At 44.4% G+C, this 10,630-nt stretch overlaps 1 pseudogene across 1 annotated transcript; it reads right to left on the bottom strand.

Annotated features, from left to right (window-relative positions):
* Positions 1 to 1,033: 1,033 nt before the first annotated feature.
* On the bottom strand, positions 1,034 to 8,712 carry LOC311148171 (solute carrier family 41 member 1-like; annotated as a pseudogene). Its single transcript has 13 exons — positions 8,518 to 8,712; positions 7,177 to 7,277; positions 6,855 to 6,926; positions 6,136 to 6,280; positions 5,826 to 5,957; positions 5,381 to 5,400; positions 5,319 to 5,350; positions 5,088 to 5,167; positions 3,860 to 3,943; positions 3,647 to 3,695; positions 3,278 to 3,361; positions 2,821 to 2,882; positions 1,034 to 1,207 (listed from the first exon to the last, which is right to left on the bottom strand). The product of its transcript is annotated as a solute carrier family 41 member 1-like (transcript).
* Between the last annotated feature and the right edge of the window lie 1,918 nt (positions 8,713 to 10,630).

The following is a 10,630-nucleotide window of genomic DNA, read 5'->3' on the forward strand; positions in this document are numbered from 1 at the left end:
ATTATTATTTCAATAATACATGAGTTCTGCAATTGTGTAGAAAAAGGCATGTTTAGATATGTTTAGATAACCAATGAGCAGGCAGTGAGGACATCACAGTTGTAACGTACAGAAGGCATGTGAATGGGAACATTGCAATGTTTGAAATAAAACTACCTTTTCTTTAAATTGATATTTGTGATTATACAAATCACAACCGACATGTAACTTATGCATTCAAGATTGCTGCTGAACATTAAGATGTGAAAAACATTAGTGCAACCTAAACTTTATCAGGCATTTTGCAATAATATTGTTGCTCCTGTCCTACACCTTAAGCTGATTTTAGAACAGTTCCAACGCTTTGCCCTTACCGCATTTCACATTACTGATGATATGCCAATGGTAACTTCATTCAAGATTCATTGTGTTTTGAAATCTCCTTTAAAAACTCATTTAACTAAACACTGTGACAGCTGCTCTAAGAATAGCACTAATAAATACTGATGTCCTTCAAATACGTTCCATCATTGATATATTCACAGGCCAAGTTCTCTTCCACACCCTACTGTTTCAATGGGTGCAGCAGTTTCAAGCTAAGCCTTGGTGGTGATGTATGAAGGTCTTCAACAGAAGGTTCCAGTGGTTACCAGGCCACTGGAACCACTGGAATCCAGTCTATGATGAGAGGGATATTTCCAAGCCCCACTCTGCATCCTGCATCCAGAAATACTGTAAACAAGTTCAAATTAGTATTCATTCACCAACATACAATGCAACCATTCGTGATCAATAACCGTTCCCTAATGACAGAAAAGTTCAATTTAGTGTGCTGAGTTTGCCCCATCATCCATACCTTCTGAGGTTTTAAACTGCTGAGTGAGTGTGCATTCAGTGAGTCACATTGCGATCCCCACGCCCAGTAGAGTAACTAACTCCCCTCCCCTCCAGTGGTGAAGTCAGAGGAGAGGCAGGACAGGGAGACAATACAGAACCCTGGTCTGGGAAGGCACAGCACAGTGAGGTCCGTAGGAGACCGATAACCCCCTTGCACTCAGAGTCCCAGCCCCTCCATGAGTGAGACAGAGCGGAAGACCAGAGCCTGGAAGCGGGTCCCCAGCAGGTCTCCCAGGGCTTTCAGGTAGGGGACGGAGAAGTTGTCTGGGTCCAGACACCTCCTCCACATCCAATGGACTATCAGATCAGCCACACAGAGAAGGATGCCCACCTGGTGGAACATCACAATCAATCAATCAATCACACAGCCGATCTGAATGAGGTCCTTATAAGTGAGTAAAGGCCTGAATCAGACTTTAGGGAATGCACGTCATTCCTACTCACCCCTTTCTTACACACTTCTCAGCAGTTGGTGTTCAGACTTATCTTATGCAGGTGTGTACTGGGCTTTGCAGGCGTGGTTTCCTTGCGCACACTGAATAAATGTAATTCAACTGCTGAAAACCTTCCCACTTGCTGGCCAACAGATTTTCTTGTGCCGTTTGCATTCAATAGGGTTTTCAGTACGTTCATCCTAAGCCATCCCTTTAAATACGGTGTACCTTTAATTAGAATTTTGTCAACAGACTCACTAGAATACATGGAGAGAATGGGGTCAGAATATAGGGATCAATGAAAGAAAGTCATCTAAATATATGCATATTCGTCTCAGTTTCAGCACCAACTGGTAGATTTAAAAATGCTCTGATCTTGTAGATTATTTAGGCACATTTTAGGGTTAGGAAAGTATGTATGAATCATAAAAACAGGGTTGGAGAGCCTTTACGCACAAACTATATTGATTAATCAAAAATACTGTGATTTGATTCATCCTGAAAGTTGCCTTATTCAAGTTCAATGCATGAAATATTGGAAGGTGGAAAAAAAGTGTAAAATAGGGGTTGAACAACAGTCCTATGAATCTACCCTAACCATGGAACTGTATGACAACGGTCCAGTCGTTGTGAACCGTGTGCCAGGCTCCAGGTTTAAACTGCTATGTGTGGTCTGAGTTCCAAATTATTCTAGCCTAATGCTAGCGACCCTTAGCAACAACGACACGGACAGGATAAAGGAAAGAAAGTTCAACGGAATGGAATGATGCAAAATGTAAGCTACAAATTGAAGGAAACGAACACTAAAGTGACAGTTTTATAAATGTATGTGGGTAATTACTGACGGTGTCTCTCGATAGTGGCTAATATTTAACATGATACAAATTGTAAAATAAAACTGAGAAAAGCCTGGGTCTCCACATTTCATCCCTGCAAATTATGAGGACATATCATACAAATTTGGAATAACGGCACAGCTATTTATAGCCTGCTTCACAGTGGAAAGTCATGTTGATATGATTTTCAGTTTGCTTCCATATGACTGGTTTCACATTCGTCTCCAGGGATCATAATGAAAAATCATGTAAAACAATTGTATTTACAATTCCCTTCTCCAAATGGATTACTCATTTACCTAGCTCTTATCGATTTATAAATTATATCAAAAAAATAAAAGGTTGATGCTTTTCCCACTTGGAACCGGCAGGTTCATTCGACATTCATGGTTTCCTTGCGTGTAAAGATGGTGGAATTATGAGGGAATTAAATCAAGATCCAAATACGGCATATCTGTAGACACACTTCCGCTACGCCTTCATTTATTTGATCTCCACCCAGACGAACAGTGTCTAAAGGGAATTACACTCCATTTACGTGCTCTTAACTCGGGTCGGAATTCCCCCCTTAGTCCTTATAGGTCTATAAGTCTATAATGAGAAGTCCTTATAAGTCTGTAGGAGACTTGACCAAACTCCATCAGTGGACCAGTGACTGAAGTGGCAGGGCGTACCTGGAGGAGGGCGGCACACAGGTAGCAGATGATGAAGGTGACTGTGAGGGCAGTGTGGCCTCCTGGAGCAGAGAGATTAAGGTGACTGTGAGGTCAGTATGGCCTCCTGGAGCAGAGAGATTAAGGAGACTGTGAGGTCAGTATGGCCTCCTGGAGCAGAGAGATTAAGGTGACTGTGAGGTCAGTGTGGCCTCCTGGAGCAGAGAGATGAAGGTAACTGTGAGGTCAGTGTGGCCTCCTGGAGCAGAGAGATGAATGAGACAGTGAGGGCAGTGTGGCCTCCTGGAGCAGAGAGATGAAGGTAACTGTGAGGTCAGTGTGGCCTCCTGGAGCAGAGAGATGAATGAGACAGTGAGGGCAGTGTGGCCTCCTGGAGCAGAGAGATGAAGGTAACTGTGAGTTCAGTGTGGCCTCCTGGAGCAGAGAGATGAAGGTAACTGTGAGGTCAGTGTGGCCTCCTGGATCAGAGAGATGGTAGAGAACACCAGGTGACCAGGCACCACCAGTAGGAACAACACCATCGCTGACTTGGAGTTCACACCTGGAGAGACAGAGGCAACTAATGGATACTGCAGGTAGCTTTTCTCTCGTTAGTTAAGCACTGGCTGAAAAGTACATCTGTACAAATCCTATGAGAAAATCAAGAGGATAAATAGAAGAGAAATACCAAGAGTGGTTCCAAAGAGTAGAGTTCCTATTTGCTAAATCCCAAAGAGAGAGGAAGTCCCAGGCATATCTTATTTTTATTTTTAAAGGCATACAGTATCTACGTGCAATCCCACGGACAGCCATGACCCTCTATAGAAAGACAGTGGACGAGCCTTACCTGAGAAGAAGAAGGTGGTGAAGGGGTTGGGCCAGTGCCGTCTTATCTTCTAGGGCCTTCAAACTCAACTCTCAACTAATTTTTTCATTGTTCCCCTCTAATCAGGAACGGATTTAGGCCTGGGACACCAGGTGTGTGCAATTAATTATGAGGTAGAACAGAAAACCAGCAGGCTCCGGACCTCATAGGGTAAGAGTTGAATACTCCTCTTCTAGGGTAAGACTCCAGGTACGCTCCAGAAGCACAGGTAGGTAGAGATCCGACTGGCCTGGATAGGCACCAAGTTCCCTCCGACACCTGAGAGGAAGCACCAAGAAATGCATGGAAAGAGTATCACCCACACAAGTCTCATATTATATAGTCATATGCTTTCCCTTGAAATGTACATCTCTGTTCTGTAAAACACATATGTTGCCCACCATATGCTTTTGACATTATAAGGATATACTCTTAGAAATGTTAGACTGATGTATTAATTCCACATTGACAGATTCCAGTTTGTGGTCTTGGAATGGAGGAACTCAAATAAAACTTCTTACTTATTTGGAAACATTTACAATCCAAAACACTGTTTTTGTCATATCTTAATCAAAACCCAATACAGCTGTGCATCTCAGACTTGACGAGACTCGAGGGGACAGTGGTAAAACACAACGTGCTGCGTTATAGTCATAGAACCAGGAGAGGGAAATTGAAACCAGATTGGCCAATGTTAACATTCACTGCATGCGATATTTCACAGAGGTCCAATGGTTATCCAATGCACTGCCAATATCAGCCTGGGTCACTGCCATTTGTGGCTAAGAACATCTGGCTGTGTGCTCTTAAACAGGCTCACATGGAAAGGATCCCTAAGCATGTGTCTCTTAAACAGGCTCATTCTGAAAGGATCCCTCAGCATGTGTCTCTTAAACAGGCTCATTCTGAAAGGATCCCTCAGCATGTGTCTCTTAAACAGGCTCATATGGAAAGGATCCCTCAGCATGTGTCTCTTAAACAGGCTCATTCTGAAAGGATCCCGCAGCACGTGTCTCTTAAACAGGCTCATTTTGAAAGGATCCCTCAGCATGTGCCTCTTAAACAGGCTCATTTTGAAAGGATCCCTCAGCATGTGTCTCTTAAACAGGCTCATTCTGAAAGGATCCCTCAGCATGCATCTCTTAAACAGGCTCATCTTGAAAGGATCCCTCAGCATGCGTCCCTTAAACAGGCTCATTTTGAAAGGATCCCTCAGCATGTGTCTCTTAAACAGGCTCCTTTTGAAAGGATCTCTCAGCATGTGCCATTTAAAGACAGCTAACTGACTCTCAGCCAGATGCGATACTCTCTCAGTCTCTCTGACAGTGGAACCTCTCTCCCCAGCATCATCTTCACACAGAGGAAGAGAGTCATGCATGTCCCATGGTACAGTTAATAACTCACTCATGATTAGTCCACTCACCAGTGATGACCGGTGTAAAGACAGCCATTCCCTTAAAGTTAGGGTCGCTAACAGTCTTGTCCAAAATGAGTCCCCCGAAACTGAACAAGGTCATAATGAAATACACCAGTCACACATCTACTGATCAGATACATGTATTGAATGGTAAGGTGTCCTGTGTGTCGTACCCATAGAAATAGTTAAATAGTTCTTTGTATTTAAAAACGAGTCTATTTAAGTCTATGGTCGTACCTGCTGATGGACATGGCTACAATGACAGGCTGCTAGCTAGACATGAGGAAGAACACAGGTACCAGACGCAGGTACCAGACGTCTACACAGAGAAAACACAGGTTAGAATAGTCTCCAATAAATACAGCGTTATACCACTATCCCACACATACAGAACACAATTCATCTGACATAAGAGCACATCCGAACTTGCATTGAAATTAATCAAGATATTTCCCCAACATGTTTGATATTCATAAGATTTTAAAGCCATTTTACTTCTGCATGTACACATTGTGCTTTGTAAAAGTAGCTAATTGTAGTCAGTGCTGACAACAGGTAACAGATGAGTGGGAATTTAACTGATGCTGACCTCTGCTGGTTCTGGATATTACTACCACAAAGTGGAGGTCTTAATTGGCTTAAATAGTTATTTACCCAGATACATGCACTGCACCAACTTTATTAATTGTTTAATTACTGATTTCTAAATCAAAGTTTAATTAAACCCTTATAATAAAGCCTTACCGCAATAGTGGTAGAGTGTAGTACTGACTCCAGCCAGCAGGGACAGCGTGATCAGATCTCCCAGACTGGCAGCGATGGGCTTGGCCACATTGTCTGGATTGATGCCAATGATCACCCTGATCATCACCAGACCTATGGAGGGAGGGAGCGAGAGAGAGGGGGAAGGATGGAGAGGGGAAGTGAGGTTGAGAGAGAGAGGTATGGAGAAGAGAGGGAGAGAGAGGGAGGTAGGGGAGCAAACCGTAACAGATACTACCATCAAGACACTTGGCATCTCAATCCAATAAAAACAATCTCAGGGTGAACTCACCTAGAGACAGTGCTGCCATGAATGCAGTGATGGTGATGCTGGCACTGACTACAGCAGCCTGGTCCAGCTCTACCCCACCTCTAGACATGGAACCCAGTGCTATGGCTGACACTGCAGCCAGGAAGCCCACTACCGAGGCCTGAACCTGGGGAGAGAATGGACCTTCACAACCCCTGGGTCCATCTATCCATCACATCTACTGTACCTTATGGGCTTAGCATACCTACATTATCATGCCTTGGATAATGTGTGACCAAGGGCTATCTTGACCTCTTCCTAACCCTGGACTAGTCCAACACCTGTTTTTACTGGGATCCGTTTCTCCAGTAAAGGTCAAGTTAGCCACGGCCTTCAGTTAGTGTTGCTATCTGTCTTTCAGGCTGGGAAATGAAAAGGAGAAGTTGTGGCGTGTGGCAGGTAGCCTAGTGGTTAAGAGCGTTGGGCCGGTAACCGAAAGGCAACTGGTTTGAATCCCTAAGCCGACTAGGTGATAAATCTGTCGATGTGCCCTTTAGCAAGGCACTTAACCCGAATTGCTCCTGTAAGTCACTCTGGATAGGAACGTCTGCTAAATGACTAAACATTTACAATTTAAAATGCTGTGGAAGACTTAGCAGTATGAATGTCTCTGCCTGCCTGTCTCCCTCCCAACAGTAAATTAATACAAAGGACTACACTCATTATTTAATATAATGATGTCATGACATATTGGATATGACCTGAATGAGAGCCAGGTTGCTGCACACCATCTTCCACTGATGCTTGGGGTCATCCAGCTGGCCAGTGTTAGCCTAAGCAATAGAGATCATCAGTACAGCTCCTGTAAGTCGCTCTGGATAAGAGCGTCTGCTAAATGACTAAAATGTAATGTAAATGTACAACATACACCAACATCAAACTTTGGCTTTTCAACAAGAGCGTGGGAACATGTATTTCTTTAGACTGATACTAACCCCTAGGAGTTAACAAGAGAGCATAAAGAGACCAGGCTACTTTGGCTAATACTACGTCTACAATAGGATGCTGAAGATGTGGACTCACTGCAGTGGAGAGGCGAGCAGTCAAGGTCATCTCCAGGTTTCCCTTCAGCCTCACCAGAGCTGGGACCAGGATGAAGATCTCTGTGATGACACTTCCCAGTGCTGCAACACACAGAGATCATGTCAACTGTCACCCCTCAGCCGGACTCCGACAGGAAAAAACACGTATACATTTTTACATTTTAGTCATTTAGCAGACGCTCTTCTCCAGAGCGACTTACAGTTAGTGCATACATTTTTCATACTGGCTCCCAGTGTGAATTGACCCTGGCGTTGCAAGCGCCATGTTCTACCAACTGAGCTACAGGAGGGCACTGTATTTGTATACTGTCCTCAAATACAGCCATCATCCCAAAGCTCAACAATCATCTAAGTGTCCCAGTTCCTTCTGCCTCCCCTGGCGGACAATCCAGAACCTTAGCTCCAGCTCAGAACTTTGTCTCTCTCGCTACCAGCCTTATTCATCAATCCTCCCTCTGTCACCCACCTGTCCATTCTCTCTCTATTCAATTAGAGCCCACCTGGTTAAATAAAGGTGAAATAATTTTTTTATAAATAGAGCCTCCCCAGACCACCCTTTCCTCCCCAGACCACCCTTTCCTCCCCAGACCACCCTTTCCCACATCCAGATCTGATCTGTATGGTAATGGAAGGAGGAGAGAGGATATAAGAGAGAACATATAAACAGAAACCATGGTGGATGATTTATTATCCAACCAACTGATGTGCCTCTGAGGAAATGTAAGCCGTGACGACTCCCCTGTTTCAAGTCATTGTCCATCTTTCCAACGCCCCGGTTACTAGAATGTCCAGAGAGTTTCAAACAGGATAAAACCAGGCCCTCATATGATCTAACAGGGCTGGAAGTGTTCCTGTCCATGTTGGCCTTAAATGATCTGACCATTTTCATTACCTTCACTCTTCATCAAATAGGCATATAATAGGTTATACAAAAGCAAGTGAGACTGAAATCTATAATGAACACTAAAAATAGCAGACTCATCCTTGAATAGAGCAGCATGAACGGATGCTTAATGAAAGCCAGTGACGTACCAGTGACGGAAGATGCAGAAGACAGAAGAATGCCAATAAATGTTTTGAGGTTATCCTACCCACCCACACCCCACCACATCATACCATACCACACCACATCCCCTCCCACCATACAATACCACATCTCATCCCACCACAGCACACCATATCCCACCACACCACCATATCCCACCACACCACCATATCCCACCACACCCCATCCCACCCCACCACAAAGTGATCACAAACTTAAAAGATGATTAGAAACAGAAGTAGTGGATGGCAGGAAGTCTGTCCCCTAGATCCACACTTGTACAATGTCCACGATGACGCCAGCGGAGACCATTCCCAGTCCAGCCACCAGGTATGGCAGTAGTACCTGGGCTGCGATCTGCCAGGAGCTCTCAGGCAGGAAGCCATGGGCAGAGCGGGTCAGCTTACAGGTGAAGCCACGCAACTTCTTCCCCTGGTAGCACAGCACCAGTTCAAGCACAGTCACCATCATGGTTGCATACACTTACCCCATTACCCAAACTAAGGATTGAAGAGTAGGGATGAAGGGATGTGGGGTGGACAGTGACACAGCCTGGGATCCACAGACAGCCACGTTCCTTTGCCAGTCAGCTAGTGTCTCTGGTGCCTACCTCACAGCTGGGAGCTTGACTTTACTACTAGTGTTGCTTAAAGACGTAACAATGGACCCTTGTGCTGAAAAGTGGGTGAACTTACAGTGAGGGAAAAAAGTATTTGATCCCCTGCTGATTTTGTACGTTTGCCCACTGACAAAGAAATGATCAGTCTATAATTTTAATGGTAGGTTTATTTGAACAGTGAGAGACAGAATAACAACAACAAAATCCAGAAAAACGCATGTCAAAAATGTTATAAATTTATTTGCATTTTAATGAGGGAAATAAGTATTTGACCCCCTCTCAATCAGAAAGATTTCTGGGTCCCAGGTGTCTTTTATACAGGTAACGAGCTGAGATTAGGAGCACACTCTTAAAGGGAGTGCTCCTAATCTCAGCTTGTTACCTGTATAAAAGACACCTGTTCACAGAAGCAATCAATCAATCAGATTCCAAACTCTCCACCATGGCCAAGACCAAAGAGCTCTCCAAGGATGTCAGGGACAAGATTGTAGACCTACACAAGGCTGGAATGGGCTACAAGACCATTGCCAAGCAGCTTGGTGAGAAGGTGACAACAGTTGGTGCGATTATTCGCAAATGGAAGAAACAGAAAATAACTGTCAATCTCCCTCGGCCTGGGGCTCCATGCATGATCTCACATCGTGGAGTTGCAATGATCATGAGAACGGTGAGGAATCAGCCCAGAACTACACAGGAGGATCTTGTCAATGATCTCAAGGCAGCCGGGACCATAGTCACCAAGAAAACAAATGGTAACACACTACGCCGTGAAGGACTGAAATCCTGCAGCGCCCGCAATGTCCCCCTGCTCAAGAAAGCACATATACAGGCCCGTCTGAAGTTTGCCAATGAACATCTGAATGATTCAGAGGAGAACTGGGTGAAAGTGTTGTGGTCAGATGAGACCAAAATCGAGCTCTTTGGCATCAACTCAACTCGCCGTGTTTGGAGGAGGAGGAATGCTGCCTATGACCCTAAGAACATCATCCCCACCGTCAAACATGGAGGTGGAATCATTATGCTTTGGGGGTGTTTTTCTGGTAAAGGGGACAGGACAACTTCACTGCATCAAAGGGACAATGGACGGGGCCATGTACCATCAAATCTTGGGTGAGAACCTCCTTCCCTCAGCCAGGGCATTGAAAATGGGTCGTGATGGGTATTCTAGCATGACAATGACCCAAAACACACGGCCAAGGCAACAAAGGAGTGGCTCAAGAAGAAGCACATTAAGGTCCTGGAGTGGCCTAGCCAGTCTCCAGACCTTAATCCCATAGAAAATCTGTGGAGGGAGCTGAAGGTTCGAGTTGCCAAACGTCAGCCTCGAAACCTTAATGACTTGGAGAAGATCTGCAAAGAGGAGTGGAACAAAATCCCTCCTGAGATGTGTGCAAACCTGGAGGCCAACTACAAGAAACGTCTGACCTCTGTGATTGCCAACAAGGGTTTTGCCACCAAGTACTAAGTCATGTTTTGCAGAGGGGTCAAATACTTATTTCCCTCATTAAAATGCAAATCAATTTATAACATTTTTGACATGCGTTTTTCTGGATTTTGTTGTTGTTATTCTGTCTCTCACTGTTCAAATAAACCTACCATTAAAATTATAGACTGATCATGTCTTTGTCAGTGGGCAAACGTACAAAATCAGCAGGGGATCAAATACTTTTTTCCCTCACTGTAAGTGGGTGAACACGTTGTTCTTCTGCCGCCCTAGCCATATCCTTGACCTTAGAAGACTCCTTTTCCCCAGAAGAAATTAGATAGAAC

Source organism: Coregonus lavaretus (genome assembly GCF_964263955.1).
Source record: "Coregonus lavaretus genome assembly, chromosome: 20".
Classification (NCBI taxonomy): domain Eukaryota; kingdom Metazoa; phylum Chordata; class Actinopteri; order Salmoniformes; family Salmonidae; genus Coregonus; species Coregonus lavaretus.